Below are 26,008 nucleotides of genomic sequence, written 5' to 3'. Positions count from 1 at the left end.
ATCTTCAATATAATTTAGCTTCGTGACTAAAACAGAAACGAATCGTATAGTTTTTACCCCTCAGAAAATTTAATTTTACCTCCCAGGGGGGTAATTATCCACAGGATCGGAACCACTGCTCTAAGGGATGAAGGCTGAGTAACTTTGTGGCATTAGAGGTGCGATAGAGCAGCTGAGAGTTCGTCAAAGCAGAAACGTGTGCGTGCAGCTCTTTGAAAACGGTTGTTGTCATGTTGTAATACTGTAGTGTCCATTACGTACGCATCATGACAGTGTAGAAGAACAGGCAAAACTTAGTTACCCGGAATACTGAAATTGAAATTAGAATTATATTAATACCGTCAGCTGCGCACGGGCGTTGATATAGATCAACGGGGAGAGGTGAAAATGTGTGCCCCGACCGGGACTCGAACCCGGGATCTCCTTCTTATATGGTAGACGCTCTATCCGTTTGAACCACCGACGGCACAGATGATAGTGCGACTGCAGGGAATATCTCGTGCACGCCTCCCGTGAGACTCACATTCTCACACATTACATTTGTAGTGTCCCACCCCAACACACTCATTACTCGTGGAAGACATTCTTCCAAGTCCCGTAAGAGCTCGGGGAATATGTGTGCATCCGTACAGAAGAAGGAGGTCATGGCCTGTGTTGAGAGAACTACATACTTGTATGGATATGGTGTCTGTTCTTTCGGACATGTCCGAAAGTACAGACACCATATCCATATAAGTATATACTGAAATTGACGTTCACTGTAAAATGAGCAAGCGCTTCCAAATCGCAGTATGAAAAATACGCCAAAGACATCGTAGAACCGCCTCCGGTGGGAACTAAGTCCCCCGCACACTACAGGTTAAATGACTCATTGGGCTGTGAGTGCACTCAACGTCCTCCACCACTTGAAAAGAGACATAATCTCAGCACGTCTACAGGTAGCTACAGTCCAGTTTATGCGATGTGTGGCAGACTGAAAATGTTCAACCCTTTGCTATTCTGCGAGCAATTCCCCGTCCCGAAGTATTCTACTCCAAATATCCATTGCATGCATATATGCTTTCATTTACCGCAGGAATCCCTGTCGGTATTGACAGGGATGGTCACTGTCAAGTCGTAATACTGGTCTTGGTCACTGTAGGTTAGTGTCTTTTTACGACCATTGTCATGTTTTGTTGTGAGGGCCGTTCTGCAAGTACCGCGACACATTTCTTCTTCTCTCTTTTTTTTGTTGTAAAGCAGGTTGGTTTGATTCCGGATTCCAATATACTATGATATTCACCACTCTTTTAGCTACAAAGTACTAGTTCTCATGTAGTCTCCTTCCAATGCGACGATCTTACGGCACCTTACTGTGAGGGCCTGTATGCCCACATGGTACCACACAATTGGTTGACATCGCAGCCAACGTCTTGCAGCGTTGACAACCTCTCCATCATCCACGTACTGTTTCCAGCGGAGTGCCCCCTTCATTGTGCCATACAAATGGAAGTCGGGAGGTGCGAGATCTGAGCTGTAGGTAGGATCAGTAAGAACAGTCCAATTAAGTTTTGTGATCTCCCCTCGGCTGTGCAGGCTTTTGTGACGCCTTGCGTTGTCATGGAGAAGGAGAAGTTCGTTTGGATTTTTGTGGCGACGAACACGCTGAAGTCATGCCTTCAACTTGCTGAGCGATTATATCGAATAGAATAACCCTTTCGGACTCCCAGAAGATCATTTCCATGACCTTATCGGCTCAGGAAGCTACTTTGAACTTTTTCTTCGGAGGAGAGGTGCCGTTTTCTTTCTGGTTCGAAGTGGGGAACCCATCTTTCATGCCTGTGGTGCAGTTCGGCAAGAAGTCGACACGATCAGCCTCGCAAGGCGCAAGCAAGTCCGCACAGATGTTCCTTCACTGTTTTTTATGGTCTTCTGTTAGACATTGAGGAACGCAGAGAGCACACACCTTCGAGTACGCCAACTGTTGGACGAGTGTGTCAGTACTACCAATAGAGACGTCCGGTTGAGCCGTGAGGTGTTTCATTATCTAACATTCATGGTGGTTTCTGTTTGATCTATTTCGTGTCTCCCTACCACTTTCGCGCAACGACGCTCTGAGCGTGTTTTTTAGGGAATTGATTAGTTTGAACATGGGACCTGTTGCTGGTAAGGAGACGCCAGACCACACATGGAATGTAGAATTCAGAAGAGTTCAGTGAGACTAGCGATGATATAACCAAATACTTAATGATTTCAGCGTCAGCACCACTGCACTCCCTGTAAAAGAATCTTAATACTAACTAAATTTAGTGGAAGGGGTTCAAGCCTTTCCTATTTTTAGTTAGCTTGTAAAATAACGTCGAAATAACAGTTAAGTTTACCATTGGAAATTTTATTCTACTCACAAAACATTGTTTATAAATTGCACTATTGATAAAGGAAATGTTTCAATACAGGATGGTAAAAACCAACTGCGCTCAACAAAAATGTGAACGAATATTCCTTGAGTGGGTTTCCAAGTTCTACAATGGATCTAACGATGACCTATGCCATATCATATCCATAATCTAGGTTTAAATTAAGTTTCATAAGAGAGAAAACTATCAAAATGGTCTACAGTGACCCTCAATTATCTTTAATTACTTATATAACTTGTCGTAAATTACAGTGTCTAATATGGCTTCTCAGTAATTATATAACAGAGAGATCATCGGGTTTCAGATTTTTACTTCAAGTGGCAAATGTGAACACCATGAGCTTTAATTGACGATCGACACTAGTGTTACGCAAAAAGGGGGTGTAACAGATGAGACTTTTGCAGTTCTGAGTGAAGCTTTATGCGCTGTTATGCGGCATCGCGTGCGTTCATTATCTTGTCGTTAGTTACGCTTCAGGGGGGCAGCGGCCGGCGCAGCAGCCATCCAGCTCGCCGTCTCGGAACTAACTTCTCCTTACTACCATTTACCGAAGTTGGTTTTAAAAAAAACTATCTGGCTGTGTTTTCATCTGACCAGTCAGGATTTCAACGTTAACCTTAAGCTCTGCCTACGAAAATTCTGTCTATCCAATGAGTAACGTTATACTTTTCGTGGTGGGGCAATGTTTTTAAAGTTTGCAAAGTAAAGAGACGCGAAAAAGTCTCACGCTGAAACTTGCAACTGGTGTGGTCCTTTTAGCGTTATCGTAAGATCTATACTATTCTTATGGAGGGCTCCATCTTTTAACATGGGCTGGGGGGAGGGGGGATGGTCCTAACGTAACAGAGACGCGAAAAAGTCTCACACTAGAACTTGCAGCTGGCGGTGTTCTAGTGGTTAGCTGGCGACGTGGGTGTCCAGTCCGTCCTCCCTTATCGTAGGGCATTCTAGCTTAACATGGCTGTGCTCGCGGCTTCTGTTGTCGTTTCTCCCCTCGGAACTGCGTCTGTCTCACGGTGGGAAGGTATAACATGCATTTAGGCATTCTTGTTTTAGTCTGTAGTATTCCATTTGCTCACTCGTCACGATTTATTCAGAGCTATGTGACATACTACTGGATTTGCTTATCATGTCAGGGTTTTCATGGAAGGTGTTGGATTTGCCTGACACCTTACAATTATGACATCAGTCCAGGAACCACAACTGTGTGCGCCCTGCTGGCACGCGGGAGATCAGACAGGTTTGTGCGACCCTTTTGCGATGATGACAGACCCTCGCCCAACGAATCACCCTCTGTGCTTTCGTTCACTGTCAGGTCTCCGTAGACATTCTGCAAGCGCTTATGAATACCAGCAGTGCTCTGGTTTTGTGGCAAAATAAACTGAATGACAGCTCTTTGGTTGGAATGCGTCTCCATTAAATGTCGTTCTGAATTGTAGTGGGCACTTCTGACACCGAATGTAATAGCAACACCAAATGTAGCGGGAAGAGGTAGAAGGCATCGTATTAAGACTATTCTAAGCTTTCCAAGTGATTTATTGTTTATAACTACAGTGCCGCATTCCCCTCGGTCTGTGTCACTAGGTCCCACAATGCTGAGGACTCCACTTCGCTGTCTGCGAAACGGCTTGGTGGCATGAAATGACTGGCTCAGCGACCCGTGCAATACTCTGTAGTGTGTCGGCCTTGTATGGCCGCAGAGTTGTGGCGATGTCAGGGCTGCGACAGCAGCCAACTCAGCAGCCTTCATTCCGTGCTGCCTCAGTGCCATCCTCTGACAACTGCAAGGTGGCTCGTGCCGTGCGTCACTGCCAGCGTGGCTTGGGCCACAGTGACAACAAGTGCACGTGATCCGGCAGCTGAATCTTTGGCCCTCATCCTGGATGTCTCCAGTGCGTGTTGGGAGCGAAAATGATTGCCCGCGGTAGCGAGCTGAGAAGTGGTCCGACTGTGGCTGGTTACGGACCCCACGTCAGTCTCAGAGGATCAAACCAGTGACCCACCGTGGACTGGAACGCTGGCGCCCTATCTGCAGCTGCCTATCGGAATTTCATGAAACTGTAGGGGTGCAGCAGGAATATTCCACTATGTCCCACAACGAATTTTTGCATTTTTTCAACCAAAGTTGATCGAGGAAAATATATATTGCATTGTGCCACTCAAACATGCTGAAAATTGTATTCCATTCCTTGTAAATACGTTGGACGGTCGGAATTGATGTGGCAACGAATCGGACAACTTCATTCACGTTTTGTCATACACATGTCCTAAACTAAAGCTCGTTTCTTCTACTCCGTCACGTCTACACGTTAACCTCCATCTTACTGTACCTTGATTCCTTGCGAATGACAGGCATATACACACAATTGCACAGCCAATAATTACAGCAGCGGTGGAACGTCCCTGTCTGCCTTGTAGCACTTTTGGACCATCTATAGGGATTAGCCTAAACAGTAGGATCACATGGTTAATAGCAGGCAGGTCCAGCTTTGGAACGAAGTACACCAGCGAATCTGCGTCAAATGGCTTCAGCAAGACCATAGGAGGTTCCTGGAGGTATGTGGCGTGAAAGTGGCTCCCGATACCACCCCAGATGTGATCCAATGGGTTCAAGTCATCCGAACTTGGAGGCCAAACATCAATGAGAGTGTACTGCCGTCCTCCTCATACCGCTGTAGCACGATTCTGGTTTTGTGACACAGGCAGATATCCTGCTGGAAACAGGAATCACCTCTGGGGAAGACACGAAACATGAAGCGAGGCAACTGGTCAGCAGGACTGTTCATGTAGCCCACAGATGTAAAGGTGCCTTCGATTACTACCACATTTCCCTTAGATTCTCAGGTGAAAGTCCCTCGCTGCATAATACTGGGTCCACCAACTTGCACCATAGATCGTTACATGTTCTGAGCGGCTGTTCACCTGGATGACGGCATATCCAGACATTATCAATTACCTGGAGTAACAATTAACGTGATGAGTCTAGCCAGCCGACAGGTTTTCATTGATTTACGGCTTAATCTTGATGATCTCGTGGCTGCTGCAATCCTCAATGACGATGTTGTTGGCTCAACATGCTGCCGTACACCTTGGACAACAGTATAGCTGAATGGTGTCCTCTGAAACACTAGTTCCTGCACCAGCATTGTACTGCGTCGTTACATCAGCTGTAGTTCGTCACAGACCCTACTTTACAGAGCGGACAAGCTGCCGTTCTACACACTCTCTGATAAGTTAGGACGTCCGTCTTTGTCGACTACTAATGATTTCAGCGATCTTTGAACACTTTCCATGATCCTCACGACAACAGCCTTGATCGGCCGACGAACTTCGCCGTTTCGAGGATGGTCCTTCCCAGGCTCGAAACCATAAAAATCTGCCCTTCGTCCAAGTCTCTTATGTCAGTGGGTTCCCCAACTTGGTGCTCGTATTGTGCCTAAGATGAATTCCTACTCGTCTATGCTTCACTTGTATACCTACCTAATCGCGACATGAGCACACAGCGCCAGTAGACGGCTTTCGATCTAGTTGCGGTCAGTGATCATTATGTTTTGTGCCTTCAGTGTGTGGCACTCTAAAGCGGGCGGCGTTCTCTTTCGTGTGGTCCTATAAAATTCTGTCTGCAGAACTTATTATTCACTTTAAATTTACGGACAATTAGAGCTAAAGATAGCACTGAAAAAATAGGAAAGCGTGCTTACACCATCATATAACACTACGACAACTACTAACTGAGCAGTGCGCCGAAAATGTTGCTCCTGTGAAACTATTTTTATTTGACCGTGACTGTGTGTAACGGTTGTGGTATCGGACTATTTTCATTTACGGAAATGTTACGACTAAAAGACAGCAATAGCAGAACAAACAAGAATCGAACCGAGGTTCTATTAGTAATAAGGTAAACTGTAATTACGTGAAAGGAAACGGTCGCCAGCCTCATGAGGCAAAGTTGTGTACTAGCACTGTTCATAAATAAAATTAACTATTAAAATTGACTTCACTTGATATTGAAATTCTGTGTTGCAGATAAGATACAAGGCAGTAGCGCAGTTTGGGAAACAATGCACCACTGGTTTCAAATAAACTACTCAGGAGGAATATTAATATGTTTTGGCAACAAATGGCTCTCAATAACACTTACCGTCGCTACATAATAATAGGAAACTAATGATCATTATACTTAAATGTTTACTAATGGTGGATCACTACTAACTTGGACAAGGATTTGCTGTGCCAGATTAATTTTGATTACTATTTGTTTTCGTAAGAAACAATCCCTTCTTTATACTATACAGTTCAAGTGTCCGCATATCTGTTTTAGTTTGTGGCATGGTAGTTTGTTATTTATTATAGCACACGCAAGTTATATAAAAAAGAAAGGTGCACTTCTGTAGTACTGTTATTCTGATATGTACTGCAAAACTGGTTCAAAAACTGACGTAGGGCCCTAGAACCTATTCTACAGATTTAGTCAGATCAAAACTGAACATTTTATTTAACACGTAATATGAGAAACACTTTTAACTGTATATGTATAAAAATGTAAACACTGTTACTTACAAATCTGTACAATAACTATACCTGATGCTGGTACCTTAAATTTATTAGCTAGTAACCTATTCTGAACAATCTCAGTTTCACTCATTTAACTTTAATACTGTACTGGAATTTCTGTGAGAACAAAACGTTTAACTGAAAGGCTTTAGATCTTTGTTGCAATCATACTTTGGTGAGAGTGTAGCTATCATTTTATGATAAATACGTAGAGTACGTAAAACATAATCTCTATTTAATAATTATGAAATTTATTACTCCACAAAGTTTGTTAAGAGTAGAGAAAGACTACAATTACTTTTCATTTCAATAAAATAGGATACTACAAAACATCATAGCGTATGGAATACGATTCTATCTAGGTAAATGATTAAGAAAAACAATATCGTTGTTCAACACTAAGTTTACAGAACTCAGACTTATTATTGGACAATAAATCACTTGACGTTTCCATGCAATTATACAGTACTTAATTGATTCTTAGGGATGAAGGTGGTGGGAGTGTCTATCTTCTGTGGCTATTCAAAATAGGCGGTAAAAGTATCCATGGCTCTGAAACTTTTCTTGTCGTGGTTGCGTATTTCATAGCTAACCAATGAAGGCCATGAATAATGAGCGTAATTTCTTCCACATCTGAGGCTGTATAAAATAATCTTGCATCTCTTCTTGCCTCATTCCGCTCACAAGATGTGAGCCTTTTGCATACGTTCCATCAACTGACTCTTGCAACACAGAAGCCTTGCATTTAGACCGCCAAATTCACCTTCTCTATTCCTAACAATCAGATTAGTTACGAAGAGACTTTCCTCTAGCCCTTAAATTATTTAATCCTGAATTCCCTATGCATGAAACAGTACTACAAGTAAATTTGTAACATTTCCATTGTTTCACAAAGCATTACTTTTAAAATTACATCCATAGAGTAATTACACTAACGTAAATGGATTCCTCGACTTGCGCCATAAGGTGGTGGGGTTTCGGGTTCCGCTGGATAGGTCAGGAGTCCACTACACGCAGCAAGCGGCTACAGGGGTAGAAGGGGTTGTGTGGCGTGGACTGGGCGATTTTTTAGGTTAGATGGCCTCGGGGAAGTACATAAAGGGCAACAGCCTCAAAGGGTGCGGGGCAAAGTCAGGACATGCGGGGACCAAGCAGCAATTGGTATTGTAATTGTAAACTGTCGAAGCTTCATGGGTAAAGTACGGGTACTTCAAGCGCTGATAGAAAGCACCGAAGCTGAAATCGTTATAGGTACGGAAAACTGGCTGAAGCTAGAGATAAATTCAACCGAAATTTTTACAAAGGCACAGACGGTGTTTAGAAAGGATAGATTGCATGCAACCGGTGATGGCGTGTTGTCGCTGTTAGTAGTAGTTTATCCTGTAGTGAAGTAGAAGTGTATAGCTCCTGTGAAATATTATGGGTGGAGGTTACACTCAACAACCGAGATAGGTTAATAATTGGCTCCTTTTACCGACCTCCCGACTCAGCAGCATTAGTGGCAGAACAACTGAGAGAAAATTTGGAATACATTTCACATAAATTTTCTCAGCATAGTATAGTCTTAGGTGGAGATTTCAATTTACCAGATATAGACTGGGACACTCAGATGTTTAGGACGGGTGGTAGGGACAGAGCATTGAGTGACATTATAGTGAGTGCACTATCCTAAAATTACCTCGAGCAATTAAACAGAGAACCGACTCTTGGAGATAACATCTTGGACCTACTGATAACAAACAGAGCCGAACTTTTCGACTCTGTAAGTGAAGAACAGGGAATCAGTGATCATAAGGCCGTTGCAGCATCCCTGAATATGGAAGCTAAAGTTAAACGCAGCCAAAACCTCTCAGACAAACAGAACCTAAACGATGTCAAAGTTAACGTAGGGAGGGCTATGCGTGAAGCGTTCAGTGAATTCCAAAGTAAAATTCTATGTACCGACTTGACAGAAATTCCTAGGAAGTTCTGCTCTTACGTTAAATCTGTAAGTGGCTCGAAACAGCACATGCAGACACTCCGGGATGATGATGGCATTGCAACAGAGGATGACACGCGTAAAACTGAAATACTAAACACCTTTTTCCAAAGCTGTTTCACAGAGAAAGACCGCACTGCAGTTCCTTCTCTAAATCCTCGCAGAAACGAAAAAATGGCTGACACCGAAAGAAGTATCCAAGGAATAGAAAAGCAACTGGAATCACTCAACAGAGGAAGTCAACTGGACCTGACGGGATACCAATTCGATTCTACACAGAGTATGCGAAAGAACTTGCCGCCCTTCTAACAGCCGTATACCGCAAGTCTCTAGAGGAACGGAAGGTTCCAAATGTTTGGAAAAGAGCACAGGTAGTCCCAGTCTTCAAGAAGGGTCGTCTAGCAGATGCGCAAAACTGTAGACCTATATCTCTGACGTCGATCTGTTGTAGAATTTTAAAACATATTTTTTGCTCGAGTATCAGGTCGTTTTTGGAAACCCAGAATCTATTCCGTAGGAATCAACATGGATTCCGGAAACAGCGATCGTGTGAGACCCAACTCGCTTTATTTGTTCATGAGACCCAGAAAATATTAGATACAGGCTCCAAGGTAGATGCTATTTTCCTTGACTTCCGGAAGGCGTTCGATACAGTTGCGCACTGTCGCCTGATAAACAATGTAAGAGCCTACGGAATATCAGACCAGCTGTATGGTTGGATTGAAGAGTTTTTAGTAAACAGAACACAGCATGTTGTTATCAATGGAGAGACGTCTACAGACGTTAAAGTAACCTCTGGCGTGCCACAGGGGAGTGTTATGGGACCATTGCTTTTCACAATATGTATAAATGATCTAGTAGATATTGTTGGAAGTTCCATGCGGCTTTTCGCAGATGATGCTGTAGTATACAGAGAAGTTGCAGCATTAGAAAATTGTAGCGAAATGCAGGAAGATCTGCAGCGGATAGGCACTTGGTGCAGGGAGTGGCAACTGACCCTTAACATAGACAAATGTAATGTATTGCGAATACATAGAAAGAAGGATTCTTTATTGTATGATTATATGATAGCGGAACAAACACTGGTAGCAGTTACTTCTGTAAAATATCTGGGAGTTTGCGTGCGGAACGATTTGAAGTGGAATGATCATATAAAATTAATTGTTGGTAAGGAGGGCACCAGGTTGAGATTCATTGGGAGAGTCCATAGAAAATGTAGTCCATCGACAAAGGAGGTGGCTTACAAAACACTCGTTCGACCTATACTTGAGTATTGCTCATCAGTGTGGGATCCGTACCAGATGGGGTTGACGGAGGAGATATAGAAGATCCAAAGAAGAGCGGCGCGTTTCGTCACAGGGTTATTTGGTAACCGTAATAGCGTTACGGAGATGTTTAGCAAACTCAAGTGGCAGACTCTGCAAGAGAGGCGCTCTGCATCGCGGTGTAGCTTGCTCGCCAGGTTTCGAGATGGTGCGTTTCTGGATGAGATATCGAATTTATTGCTTCCCCCTACTTATACCTCCCGAGGAGATCACGAATGTAAAATTAGCGCACGGAGGCTTTCAGACAGTCGTTCTTCCCGCTAACCATACGCGACTGTAACAGAAAAGGGTGGTAATGACAGTGGCACGTAAAGTGCCCTCCGCCACACACCGTTGGGTGGCTTGCAAAGTATAAATGTAGATGTAGATGTAAATAATGAATAAAATCTTTGTATAGGTGTTACATCACAGGACATGGTTGTACAGATGTCACATTAATTAAAAGCAGAACAAAATTTAAATACGTATAGAGAATATAGATTTTGGTGTTGCAATCACACATTTGGCAAGAAACCTTCTGACACATATTACTAGATAAATGAATAACATAAATTAACTGGTTCAAAGAAAGTTTATGAACCAAGGTTAACGACTTATCGAAGGCGAGTTCATCAGAGACGGAGCGCAGGTCTGAATTGCGGAAAGGGATCTGCCGTCTGATTTTCATCAGCGATGTAGGATTATAATTTTGTGCATCTGTGTTGCATCCAACAGTGTCCTAGAAAAAATGGGCATGTAATAATTAAATAAATTCTGTATTTTGATAAACGGGAAGCATCACCACGCTTCAGAATTAAAAGGGATTGCATTTCGACGTATTAGAAATATTTAACTGCATTTTTCCTAGGATGCATCCCAACTTTTATTTCCATATTCATTTGACATTGTTTCACCCCATGAAAAAGTGAAGGGGCTGGGCATAAATTTAGAAACACTGACAGAAATGCATGCTTGAATATTAATGCAGATGCTATCGAAGCCTGGAGGTTGCGCTGTGGTATTTGACCACGAACGGCACCTGTGATCTGTGTTCAATACGTTGTTAGTGTCAGTTGCGGCTAGAACAGTGTTCTGTGTAGTTGTGAGTGCGTTATGTCGAAGCTGTGTGAATTCGAACGTTGGTGTTTCCATAACAAAGGGAGCCGAAGCTTTGGGGTTTCAAGAGGCACAGTATAAAAGTTTTATACCACATTCAGGGAAAGCGGAAAGACAGCATCCGGTAAATGACAACATGGACGGAAGTGTATGTGAGAGGTCGCGATAGACGGTCGTGGAAGACGACTGTGACGAAAAATAAGAGGATGACAGCTGCAGACGTCACTGCAGAACTCATGAATCTTGTCAGCACCGAAACAACACGAACGGAACTCTACAAGTAGGGAATTGCAGGGTGAACTGGAATTCCAAAATGACTCATCAGTGATGCAAATGCCCGTAACGGAAAAAAAGTGGTGGCAGAGGCATAAAACTTGGATTGTGGACCAATGGAACAAAGTTTTTGGTCCGGTTAGTCCTGCTTCGCTCTTTCCCCAACTTCTGGACGAGCTTACGTCGCAAGAGTGAAACATTGGGGGGGGGGGGGGAGGGGGGATCGGTAAGTATTTGGGCATCCATATGGTGGTGTGAGACTAATGAGTACAGAATATGGATTGAGAGTAAATCGAAGAAAGACGGAAGTTGTGAGAAGTAACAGAAATGAGAACAGCGAGAAACTTAACATCAGGATTCATGGTCACGAACTATAAGATTTGAGAGGAGCGAAGATTACTATGAACTTCCGAGTTTACTTAGCTTGTCATGTTGAGAAGCCCCCAGTTCTTCTTGTCTAGGGGTCTGATTCTTGGAAGCTGAAAATCTAATATCAGATCCTCACGGTTGTTTTGAACTAAATAAATTGGAAGATTGCTCTTGCAAAATTTTTTACGTAAATATATTTTCCGCTGATTTTCTCACATTTTAGTATATCATACAGTGTTTTGATTTTTCACCATTAACAAAGCCAAAATTACATTGTTCGTACCTGTTACACAAAATACGTCCGATAACATCAGAGGCAATCTTACGACTGCTCACACTCTGCGGAAATAACTATATTTCAAGGGTTTACAATTTTTCTTAACAAATGAATTGCTACTAGTTTTCGTTACATTGTTAATTTCGATTATTATTTCATAAATGAATCCAGAAATGAACGTAGTAAACAGCAAAGGATTGCGTAGTTAATAATTGAAATTTTAATTGTGAAATAATTCGTAATTTCAAGTGTTTCTAAAAATAATAATTTTAACTGTACATTCAGAACAAATACTTATCGATTATAGCATCGAAACTAAAATATTTTGTAAAGTAATTGCTTTTGACTAATTTTGGCTTGAAATATAACATGCTGTTTATAAAATTATATGAAAGTTTTCAGAAAAGCAACTGAGATAATTTGACCTTTTCAGAATTCGAAAAATAATACTGGTGTCGAAAACTACTCTTGAGGAAAAGTAATGCCAGGGGAGGATGTCCTGTTACAAGTGTTTATAGATTGATTACGAAATTTATGTAACGATTAAAAAAAATGGTTCTGAGCACTACGGGACATAACATCTGAGGTCATCAGTCCCCTAGAACTTAGAACTACTTAAACCTAACTAACCTAAGGATATCACACACATCCATGGCCGAGGCAGGTTTCGAACCTGCGACCGTAGCGGTCGCGCGGTTCAAAACTGAAACGCTAGAACCGCTCGGCCACACTGGCCGGCCTATATGTAACGATATGATAAAAGTGTATTATTCATGGTCTTATCATCTGACGACAACGTTGTTTTTATATTTTGTCTAACATAACGCTGTGAATACTTTTATAAACCTGATGATGGCAGGGAGCTGAATCTCGTTGTGTAAGTAAAGTATTTTACCAACAGGTCAAAGTGGTAAAACAATATTTTTCCAATATACAAGAGTTCTGGGGCACCATAAAGTAAAGGACTTTTTAGCAACTGGAGCGGTTGTTTGAATATTTATTACACTATTATGGAGCAGCAGCGCCCTCCTAACAGGGAGAAACGAAAAATTCTCCATGCTGTCTACCGACGAATGAAAGATGAAAACCGATGATATGTGGTAAAATGAAAAGTAATACTCTGCGTCGTACTTTATGATGAGTGGCAGATTATAGACGTAGATATGGATGAGGATAGGTAGGTACAATGGAGGAACGTTGAGCAGGAAGAATGCAGAGGGGCAGCTGTCCTGTCGCGCGTTTACTCACCCACAGACACTGGAAGCGGGTGGCGGATTTCCCTTCCCGCCCTGAGACGCTGGCCGGCTTGAGGGGGCAGACCTCGGATCTGGTCCAGTCCCCGCCCCCACCGCCCCTTGTTAGCTGTTGCGTCTGCAGACCGAGCGCCGACCGTCTCTTCTTTCGCTGACGTCATCAACCGCGAAGCAGTCCGGAGACGCTGTCTGTCCGTCCCTGTATTCTGCAGCCCGGAGAGCAGAGGCCGGCCCGCCTTGAGTGACCGGCCACGACTACAGCGTATTGTTAGGTGCGTCTCACGCGAAAAGCGTCGCTGTCTAGGTCGACCGCATCGTACGTGGATCGCTGACGTCACTGATCACTTATTTCTCTCGAATGTGTTCTAATATAATCAGTGTGCTGAAGCCAACACATGTGCAGAACAGCGCTGTCCGCTAGCATCAGAAGTTATAGCTAATTCTCACTACGTTCACTCATATCGCCCTTCTGCTTTTGTATGTTCTTAATCTTTACCTTATTGTTTACTTTGTTTATGTGACACATTACTAAAGATTTGTGAAGAGTTGAAATATTTCCTCCGAGTGTTGTCGCACAAGACTCTCTCCTGACTGTTCGATGTGATAAACTGAACTCCGCCCGAACAGGCTATGAAGGCCCAACGGTACCGTCCGGCCGCCGTGTCATCCTCAGCCTACAGAAGTCATTGGCTGCAGATATGGAAGGGCATGTGGCCAGCACTCCGCTCTCCCGGCCGTATGTCTGTTTACGAGACCGGAGCCGCTACTTCGCAGTCAAGTAGCTCCTCAGTTTGCCTGACAAGGGCTCAGTGCACCCCGCTTGCCAACAGCAGTTGGTAGACCGATGGTCACCCATTCAAGTACAAGCCCAGCCCGACAGCACCTGACTTCGGTGATCTGATGGGAACCGGAGCTACCACTGTGGCAAGGCCTTTGGCTTTTCGATGCTATACTTAGAGTTTTAGACTATGCACGCCATGATCCCTCCACAACCGTACTACTGTCGGGTCCTTAGCGTAAGTCAGACTTGCCGACCACGCGGGTAAGGAGGCAGAGGATAAGAGAGATTAGATAAATAAAAAAAATTACAATTCACAATACCTGCATAAGGAAAGAGCCTGCATTGTACTTGAATAACAACCTACACGTACAGCTCGACATTAAAATTGCAACAGCATGAATACGATATGCACTAAACATCAAAGTCTACATCTACATCCATACTCTGCAATCCACCTTACGGTGTGTGGCGGAGGGTACCTTGAGTACCTCTATCGCTTCTCCCTTCTAATCTAGTCTCATATTGTTCGTGAAAAGGATAGTCGGTATGCTTCTGTGTGAGCTCTAATCTCTCCGATTTTATCCTCTTGGTCTCTTCGCGAGATATACGTAGAAGGGAGCAATATACTGCTTGACTCCTCGTTGAAGGTATTTTCTCGAAACTTCAACAAAAGCCCGTACCGAGCTACTGAGCGTCTCTCCTGCAGAGTCTTCCACTGGAGTTTATCATCTCCGTAACGCTTTCGCGATTACTAAATGATCCTGTAACGAAGCGCGCTGCTCTCCGTTGGATCTTCTCTATCTCTTCTATCAACCCTATCTGGTGCGGATCCCATACTGCTGAGCAGTATTCAAGCAGTGGGCGAACAAGCGTACTGTAACCTACTTGCTTTGTTTTTGGATTGCATTGCCTTAGGATTCTTCCAATGAATTTTGGTCTGGCATCTGCTTTACCGACGATCAACTTTATATGATCATTCCATTTTAAATCAGTCCTAATGGCCACCCCCTGATAATTTATGGAATTAACTGCTTCCAGTTGCTGACCTGCTATATTGTAGCTAAATGATAAGAGTTCTTTTTTCTTTGTATTCGCAGCACATTACACTTGTCTACATTGAGATTCAATTGTCATTCCCTGCACGATGCGTCAATTTGCTGCAGATCCTCCTGCATTTCAGTACAATTTTCCATTGTTACAACCTCTCGATATACCACAGCATCAGCCGCAAAAAGCCTCAGTGAACTTCCGATGTTATCCACGAGGTTATTTATGTATATTGTGAATAGCAACGGTCCTACGACACTCCCCTGCGGCACACCTGAAATCACTCTTACTTCGGAAGACTTCTCTCCATTGAGAACGACATGCTGCGTTCTGTTATGTGACGTGAACTTTACAACATCCTCGTTCAAATGATTAGCATCTTCAGCAGAACAACACAAAGTAGATAGGAATAACATCATCTACGTTCTAATGCCTCCGATTTTTAAAATGTAGAAACCCTTTGAGCTTTTTAAATAGCAGAAGCATCATCAATATTCTATATTTTTATTCTTCGTGTCTAATTTGTATTTATTTCTCAAGATAGTCGCTCTGGGAACGGACGCATTTCTCCTAACGAGAGACCAGTTTGTTAATATCGTCATAGCAAAATGTCTGAACTTGTCGGAGCCACAACCTTACCTCTGCTTGCGCCGTTTCAGCACTAACAAAGTGAATTCCTCGAACGTATTCTTTAAGTTTTGGAAACAGATAAAAATCGGATGGAACCAAATCGGGTCTGTATGGAGGATCATTGATGACAGTGAACCCAAGGCGTCGGTCTGTAGCAGATGTCGCAGCGCTCGTGTGTGGTCTGGCATTGTCATGCTGAAGAGGAAAGTCCTCCATATGTAGACGAACTCTCCGAATTCGGAACTCGATTACACCACACTCATTCTCGGGCACCGCCATGTTACAAGCTACAATTCTGTGTTCTCTAGCGGCAGAGGGCTGCAAATATTGACATGAAGATGTAGATTGCTAATAACGCTTGTTTTAATTAATAAGCTGTAAGACTTTTTGCAAAAAAAAAATTAGAAGCACTACTTTTCACCTCGTTCTCGGGGAGAATCACCTAAAATTTTCAACGCAGATACTGCGCTAAGGGAAATTGCTATTGATGTGCGGTTTTCACAGAGTGGATTGGTAGTCAAGGGTCGTATTATTAGCCAATAAACAGATTGTAAAAATGTTGTTTTGTAGGGCGGGAAACCACAGCCAAACTTTGACATTTTTCCAAGAAAATTCCGCACTGGCTGTATGAATCATTTTTATTAAATCTGCAAACGGTTTCGCACCACTTATCGGTGCATCCTCAGGCAATCTGTACAAAAAATAATATAATAAGAGCTCATATAAACTATTCGATCCTCCAATTCTGAGATATAAATTAAACTTTTAAACAACCAGTTTTTGAATGAAGCAAGAAAGTACCCACATACGCTATTTATAACACCACCGGTATCCAGAACAAGATGCGGGTGTTATACTTGGAAAATAAGGGTAACGTCTTTAATGTTTTGGAAGAGGATGAAATGTTCAGAGTTCTGAAGAAATCCTCTCGCTCCTCACTTAATGCCCAGATCGATCTGGGGCACAAGGGTCTTTTAGAATATTTTGATTACTTAAACCGGTAGCCTCACCCCTATATCTTACTTCTTAGTAGGTTCTGTCCTTATATATTTTTATGCGTACTCCGGGCCTTAAGCATTCAGAACCATCACATTTATTATTCTTATGGTTCTAACTAACTGCCATGTTTTATATTGGCCACCTTGTATGGTATTAGACCTTTTCTTTTTTTTTTTTAAAAAAAAGACATAAGGAATAGTTTATCAAATGTTCAGCACACCCCACCCTTCACACCTTGTACACATCATCCGGCCTCTGGCCGAAACCCGGGAAGCACTCACGCAGTGGCGCGAGAATCGCCAGTCAGTCACGCCGTATCCACTGCCGCGCGGCTCCTCTCACCTTGCATGGTATGTTCTGATATGTTTACATGGCCCTAATTCCGCTGTTTGTTCATGCTAATGTTCCGCTCTTCGTCGTTCGTGTTTAGGGGAGTTTTATCAGCATCGTATTTTATTTTCTAGGTCATTGCCGCTCCAATCATTAAAAATTTTTTTTAAAAAAGATTTTATATTTTAACTACCGCTTTCACCAGATGACGGTATATTGGACATGAATGGCGGGGAGTGACTAAGGGTAATGTTCAACGTTACTATCTTATAAACGTTACTGTCTTATAAATACACTCCTGGAAATGGAAAAAAGAACACATTGACACCGGTGTGTCAGACCCACCATACTTGCTCCGGACACTGCGAGAGGGCTGTACAAGCAATGATCACACGCACGGCACAGCGGACACACCAGGAACCGCGGTGTTGGCCGTCGAATGGCGCTAGCTGCGCAGCATTTGTGCACCGCCGCCGTCAGTTTCAGCCAGTTTGCCGTGGCATACGGAGCTCCAACGCAGTCTTTAACACTGGTAGCATGCCGTGACAGCGTGGACGTGAACCGTATGTGCAGTTGACGGACTTTGAGCGAGGGCGTATAGTGGGCATGCGGGAGGCCGGGTGGACGTACCGCCGAATTGCTCAACACGTGGGGCGTGAGGTCTCCACAGTACATCGATGTTGTCGCCAGTGGTCGGCGGAAGGTGCACGTGCCCGTCGACCTGGGACCGGACCGCAGCGACCCACGGATGCACGCCAAGACCGAAGGATCCTACGCAGTGCCGTAGGGGACCGCACCGCCACTTCCCAGCAAATTAGGGACACTGTTGCTCCTGGGGTATCGGCGAGGACCATTCGCAACCGTCTCCATGAAGCTGGGCTACGGTCCCGCACACCGTTAGGCCGTCGTCCGCTCACGCCCCAACATCGTGCAGCCCGCCTCCAGTGGTGTCGCGACAGGCGTGAATGGAGGGACGAATGGAGACGTGTCGTCTTCAGCGATGAGAGTCGCTTCTGCCTTGGTGCCAATGATGGTCGTATGCGTGTTTGGCGCCGTGCAAGTGAGCGCTACAATCAGGACTGCATACGATCGAGGCACACAGGGCCAACACCCGGCATCATGGTGTGGGGAGCGATCTCCTACACTGGCTGCACACCTCTGGTGATCGTCGAGGGGACACTGAATAGTGCACGGTACATCCAAACCGTCATCGAACCCATCGTTCTACCATTCCTAGACCGGCAAGGGAACTTGCTGTTCCAACAGGACAATGCACGTCCGCATGTATCCCGTGCCATCCAACGTGCTCTAGAAGGTGTAAGTCAACTACTCTGGCCAGCAAGATCTCCGGATCTGTCCCCCATTGAGCATGTTTGGGACTGGATGAAGCGTCGTCTCACGCGGTCTGCACGTCCAGCACGAACGCTGGTCCAACTGAGGCGCCAGGTGGAAATGGCATGGCAAGCCGTTCCACAGGACTACATCCAGCATCTCTACGATCGTCTCCATGGGAGAATAGCAGCCTGCATTGCTGCGAAAGGTGGATATACACTGTACTAGTGCCGACATTGTGCATGCTCTGTTGCCTGTGTCTATGTGCCTGTGGTTCTGTCAGTGTGATCATGTGATGTATCTGACCCCAGGAATGTGTCAATAAAGTTTCCCCTTCCTGGGACAGTGAATTCACGGTGTTCTTATTTCAATTTCCAGGAGTGTAGCATTTGTGAGTACTTTCTTGTTTCATTCAAAAAACTGGTTGTTTAAAAGTTTAATTTATATCTCAGAATTGGGGGATCTAATAGTTTATATGAACTCTTATGATATTATTTTTGTACAGATTGCTGAGGATGCACCGATAAGTGGTGCGAAACCGTTCACAGATTTAATAGAAATCGATCATACAGCCAGTGCGGAATTTTCTTTGAAAAAAAGATTGTAATAGTACTTAGAAAGTGCATTCGCTGTGCAGGCATACACGTTTTTAAATGGCATAATGGCTATTGAAATTAATAAACTAAAAGTAGGGTAAATCAGAATAACAGCGGTGTTTGTTACCGGATTCTAGAGTCTTTTATGAGAATATCGTATCTTGAAAAGTTCCCACACCGACACTTGTCTGTGCTATTCATCCTGCGTGATTGCCAGGTAGGATGTTGTTATGTTTGCTTACAATGTGTTTGCGTGGTCCTTGAGTGCACTGCGACTTGTTAGTATGTGACAGTCTAAGCAGTAGGTCGTGAGTTCAAAAATGGTTCAAATGGCTCTGAGCACTATGGGACTCAACTGCTGTGGTCATCAGTTCCCTAGAACTTAGAACTACTTAAACCTAACTAACCTAAGGACATCACACACATCCATGCCCGAGGCAGGATTCGAACCTGCGACCGTAGCAATCGCACGGTTCCGGACTGCGCGCCTAGAACCGCGAGACCACCGCGGCCGGCTAGGTCGTGAGTGAAGTATGGGATGTACCAAAGCAGAAACAGCCGATATGGTCCATGGCATATGGAGGGTGTAAGGAAGAAAGCAGATTGTTCACGTAATGTGTATACTGCAAGATATTCCAACAGACGTCAAACATCTCGGCAATTATTTATCAATCTCTTCAACCAACTAGGTGGAGGTCGCACTGCAGCACCTAGAAAACACAACAGAAGGAAAGAAGTGACAACAGAAGAGGGGGAAAATTAATGTTCTTGGTCCTGTTGCAGTTTATCAGCATTTTAGCTACCGCGTAATCGCACGAGAAAGTGGCATAAGTCAGGCAAGTGTCATAAAGTGCATTAAGGCAGGATACTCCAAATGTATCTTGTCTTGTTTAGTGATGAAGCCGTATTTACCAATGACGGCCAGGGTAACCGCCGAAACATGCGCTATTGGTCTGTTGACAATCCCCATTGCCTTGGTCAGGTGCAACGACAGCTTCCATGGATTGTGAACGTGTGGTGTGGGATAGTGAATCATCAGCTTATAGACTCGTTTTTCATAGGCGGAACTCCTAACATACCATCTTCCACGGAAGCCAGAAGGCGTTCCTTTGCAGACTAGCAGGAATCTGTGGTACAAATGTGATGGCTCTCCAGCCCATGGTGCTCAAAATACTACAGCAGGTCTTCACGAACTGTTTCCAAATCGTTGGATTGGATGCAGAGGATCTGTTCCATGGTCGGCCAATTCCCCGGATTTGACGCCTGTCAACTTTTTTTCTGTGGGGAAAGCTGAAAGATGGTGTCTATAAGGACACACCAACTTCACCCGAACATATGCAACGACATATTGTTGCAGCCTGCTCGGACATCTCCTCTGAAATGCTTGCACGTGTGCAGCAGTCGATCCCTACCGGACTGGAAGCGTGTCTTGCCGCTGCCGCTGGTCATTTTGAACACAACGTGTGATGATCAGTTGCCTCGTTACTGGTCAGAGTCCACATAACTAGTGTATGCACTTGTGCTGTTTTTTAGTTTGTGCTGCCACAGATGTTGTACTAGTGTCTTTGTGGGAACTTTTCAAAATACGATATCACGTAAACTACTCGGACTACAATCCTGCAACAAACACCGCTGACATTCTAATTTACCCTGCTTTTAGTCTGTTAATGCCAATAGGCATTGTTCAATTTAAAAAAGTGGATGTTTGCATAAAAATTCACTTTCCAGTTATTACTACAATCTGTTGATTGGCTGATAGTACAAGCCGCTGACTACTAATCCATTCTATGAAAATCGCACATCAATAGCACTTTCCATTTCCTCACTGTTTGCGGTGCAAGTTTTATGTGATTCACCCTGTATAGAAGCTTTCTTAATTCAGAACTTGACAATGTTGTGGATGATCATCGTGTTTGAAGTTGGACTACAGCAACTACAGTAGCATGGAAATGGATTGTCGGAGTTACAGGTACGGAATTTTGATAATCAATACCTCAATATGTACCCACTTCAGGGTGTTAGTTGTTCTTCGTCTGTGTCTAACAGTTCCCGCAAACACACCACATAATAACTACATGATGATTCCTGCACAATCCTAACTGAGCCACGGTGTAGACTAAGCCTTTCAGTATAGACTGTCCGTTTTGCGTTCACGTGTCCACACTTAAATACCTGACCTGCTGCACAGGGGAAATTATTGGTTGTGGCATGCATACTTAGAAGTGCTAATCAACCTAAAAGTGTATTACTCATAATAGTTACAGTTATTAGTGTGCAAACGAAGTAAATACTGATGTAACATTGTTCAGTACTGTGACCTCAACCACCAATAGAAATATCTGCAGTTGTACCCGTAACACCCTATAGATGACATTACTGGCCGGCTTCGGCGTATGATCATTTACCTATTAGTAAGCAAAAGATCACATTGTGGAGTTAAATGTATTTGGTAAGAATCACAAAGCCAGCTGTTAAGAATATTTTACCGACATAACATATTGTGAAATGAATGTTTTGCAGTTTGTGATGTACCAGACCACATCTGTAGGCTTTCGTCATATGTGTGTGGGAACAAGGGTCTCTTCCTACGTAGCACGAAACAGGTTTTAAGTGTTACCTACTCATCACCGGCACAATGCATCTGAAAATGGCTACCGACCGGAACTGGCCAGTAACATCATGTATATACAAGGTGCAATAGAAGTACTACTTTGAATAATAAAATTGACAGCCTACGATGGTTTTTAAAATGTCTTTGCTCATCAGTCTGTTTGAAGATGAAATACCACGATTAAAACTGTTATTGAAATACTGCCGGGAAAATATTAACTTTGAAAATCACTTAAAGTTCTGATAAAGCACCAGAACTCTTAGCTCATGAAGCGAACGAAACCTTCAAGGTTGTGTACAGCTGGGCAAAATTTAATAAATTAACAATGAACTTAAAGATAACAGTGAGTATGAACTTCAGCTTTATAAGGGAAAACACTGAAGTCATTTAATTCAAATTTCAAACGAGGCTAGTGTTGACAGTTATCGAAGTATCAGTTTAATAATTCATGATTGCAAAATATTGACAGGAATTATTTACAGAATAATGGAAACATTGGCAGTAGTCAAATTCGTGTAAGATCCGGATATATGTAGTATTACACGAGACAATACTGGCCCTACATCTTATCTTAGAAGACACGATAAGTAACGAGAACCTTACGTTTATGGGGAGTGCAGATTTAAGGAAAGTTTTTAATACAGTTCAGTGGACTACGATCTTGGAGATTTTGAAGGTATCAGGAATAAAATACGCGAAGGGAAAGGTCATTTATAGCTTCCAGGAAAACCAGGCTGTTTTATAGTAGAAGACATGACAGGTAAGCAGTGGTTAAGAATGGGGTGAGACTAGTTTGTAGCCTATAGCCAGTGTTATTCTGTTTGAACAATGAGCAAGCAGTAACCAAAAGCAAAGAGAAATTTGGAGTGGGATTTAAAGTTCAAGGAGAAGAAATAAAAACTTTGAAGTTCACCGATGACAATGTAATTCTGTCAGAGACAGTAAAAGACTTGGTAGAAAAGTTGAATGGAATGGATAGCACCTTGACAAGAGGTTATAAGATGAACATCAGCACAAATTAAAAGACGGTAATGGAAAGTAATTTCATTATTAAGTTGTTGTTGAAAGAATTAGGTTAGTAAATGAGACACTAAGAGTAGCTTATCAGTTTTGATATTTGAGCTGCTTAATGACTGATAACGACCGTACAGGGTAACCCAAAAGTCGATCAACATTTGAAATTCAGTACTCGGGGAATAACGTAGGTAGAGAAGCAAAAATTTACACAAATTCTTGAAATGAAATTGGGTTTTATTGAAGTAAAAAAAGTCACAAAATGACCAAAAGAGGGCGCTTCATATGATACAAAAGCAATAATGAGCACACAAACTGATCAGTTCAGGAAAGATGATGTTCCTTACAGTAAGTGCTCAACATGTCGGCCGGTCGTGGGAAAATGTTGTGAACAGTAGTGTACAACGTATGAGTAGGTAGGGTGAGAAACTGACGTTGGATGTTGTCTTACAGAAATCGTTTTCGATTTCGACAAAATCCCGTGTCATCTCAGACATGTGTAACATTTTTCCTCTCTACCTATATTCTTTCGTGAATTAGTGCGTCTTAAAATGTTAACGGACTTTTGAATCACCCAATATTTTCTGAAGATTTTGGTCTGAAGTGTTTCCACGTACGGGAGTGAGACTTGGATGATAAGCAGTCCTCACAAGAAGAGAACAGAAGCTTTTCAATCTTGGCCCTACAGAAGAATGCCGAGGATTGAGGAGGTACTGAACCGAACTGGGGAAAGAAATTAAGGCAAAATTTGACCAAAAGAAGGGATCGGTTCGTGGGGCGCATCATGAAGCATCAAGGAATAGTCAACTTGGTAATAATGGGAGGAGTGGGAGGTAAAAATTGTAGAGGAAGGCCTGGGGATGAATACAGTAAGCAGGTTCAAATGGATGCAGGTTTCTGTAGTTACTATGAGATGAAGAGGCACAAATCTGAGTAGCGTGGAGACCTGGATGAAACCTGCCTTCCAAGCGAAGGCCGCTACAGCAAGAACAACAGACTCATGTGTATGAAAGATAACATTGTGATATCAACGGTGAATAGATATGAGCTAGGATAGGCTAATATTTGGTAACAAATTTCGGAAAGATCATGAAAATTTTATTATTCAATGTTTTGTCAGTCAGCAGCTGGTATACGTGCGACAGCATCTACTATCTAATACTCTTATACCCGAAATTGCCGCTCAGAAAAAACGAGATTTTTAGGAGGTTCGTCCCACGGGTTATATTGGTGAGAGGAAGGCAGCGTCAACTGTTTTGGATAGCGCTTGGACTAGAGAACGTATGTACACTCAAGATCGTCTTATTGTAACTTTCCTACATTACACGTTCATAGTTTGAATATTACACATTTACTCTAGCTTACGCAAATGGAGGAAATCTTCTTTTTGTATTAGATGTTGTATACGTTGGGCCATAGGGGAACTATGGTGATCCGATACTTCATGGACGTTTATTTATAAGCCCTCGAAAAACGATTTTTTTACCATTTTCTCGTACCAAATTCGAGCCGTGGATTCCAAAACGACTATGCATAGCAAATGGGTGAAATTTTTACGGCATACTCCTAAGCTACCGATCTCGAACAAAGTTGAACATTTTCTTGATGTCTTTGTCCGTTTCCAAGATACGGAGGTTGAAAGTTACCGCACTTTTAGACTTAAAATCAGGTTTGAGGCGAAAATGCAGTTCATAAACTGACATAGTACGCAGAAATACTCTGTATAAAGTCTCCATTATCATCGGAAGGATTCTGGGAACCCCATGTTGTAGTACTGAAGCACACCCAGAATTTTTGTCCACGTAAAATTCGGTCTGAGGTGTATAATTAGTTTTACGTTATTTCCATTCCGCACAAGAAAACTTTCTAAATTTTACTGACAAATACGTTTCTTTTTAATTGAGCGACATACACTGCTGTAGCAGGGAAAACAAGGGGACCAGCGGGAAAACTCTCCTACGGGAGCCACGTTCCAGGCTAGTATGGTCCGGTTCTAAAAGACTGACTGGGAAGTGAAGTGCTAGCTGCCTCATTCTGCCTACCTCAGCGTCTTTATTTCCCAAAAATTCTAACATGATAACATAGTCTCTCTCTTGTTTATACTGAGAGAGAAGGAGTGGGAAAAGAAACGGAAAAGTAATAAATACGGGATGGTAGTAGACAGTGGTTGTGGCGTAGAAAGAACGTAGGAGACAATGGCAGAGTGAGAGAAAGAGAGGGTCACTGTGGCGGTGGAACACAGTTAAGAGAACAGTGCTAGGAAGAGAGTGAAGGAGACAGTGCGAGTGGGAGAGGAATAACAGAAGGAGAAAGTGGAAGTGGGTGAGAGCCAATGATAAGCAGAAGACAGTGACAGAGATACACAAAAAGATAATGAGAATCAGTTGGGCTGAATGAGAGAGTGAGAATGGGCAAGTGGGAGTGGATGGGGGTGAGCGACTTACAACGATGAATTGGGGGGGGGGGGGGGTCGATTTACAGATAGGTGGGCTTAAGGGAGTGAGAGGGGAGCTGCATGTTAAAAAGAGCGCGAATAGGGTGATATGCCATGATTTTCGGAAATATGTTTAAAGGTACTGAGGGAGATAGAATGAGGCAGCTGGTATGCCACTTTCCAGTCAGTCTTTTAATAAACAGAAGCATATTCGCCTTTTTTGTGTTCCGATAGGAGCATTCTTCCGATGGTAGTGGCTTTGGCGTTAGTCGTATTATTGAGGCACACGGTCATTGTTAGAAACGATTACGACCAACGGATGTGAGTTCTGATGCCAATTAAACAGTCCGAATGTTGAACATTAATTACATTGAGTTGACAGTTTACTAGTAGGGAGCTTACAGTCGGTGGCACCATTATCTCAACATCTCTGTCGTCACTAAGGGATGCTGACTGAAATTATCAGACAGGCAGAAGTGAGGTGTGTAAGTGTGTGTGGTGTGTGCACCGAAAAGCTTTGACAGAGTAAAAGACTAGTGTTAAAGAACTAATTTGATCTAAGTATGTAAGTGCGAACGTAAAATATAAATGAGTGAGACAGTACAGAGAAAGAGGAAGCAAGTGGTAAAACGCTGTTGGCCTGCGGGTCACGCAGGAGTTTTCAGGAATTTCCCCGAATAACGAAGACCCGGCGCAGCCGTGGTACATGCATTC

Source organism: Schistocerca gregaria, chromosome 6 (genome assembly GCF_023897955.1).
Source record: "Schistocerca gregaria isolate iqSchGreg1 chromosome 6, iqSchGreg1.2, whole genome shotgun sequence".
NCBI classification, from domain to species: Eukaryota; Metazoa; Arthropoda; class Insecta; order Orthoptera; family Acrididae; genus Schistocerca; species Schistocerca gregaria.
Note: the sequence above shows the minus strand (reverse complement) of the source record.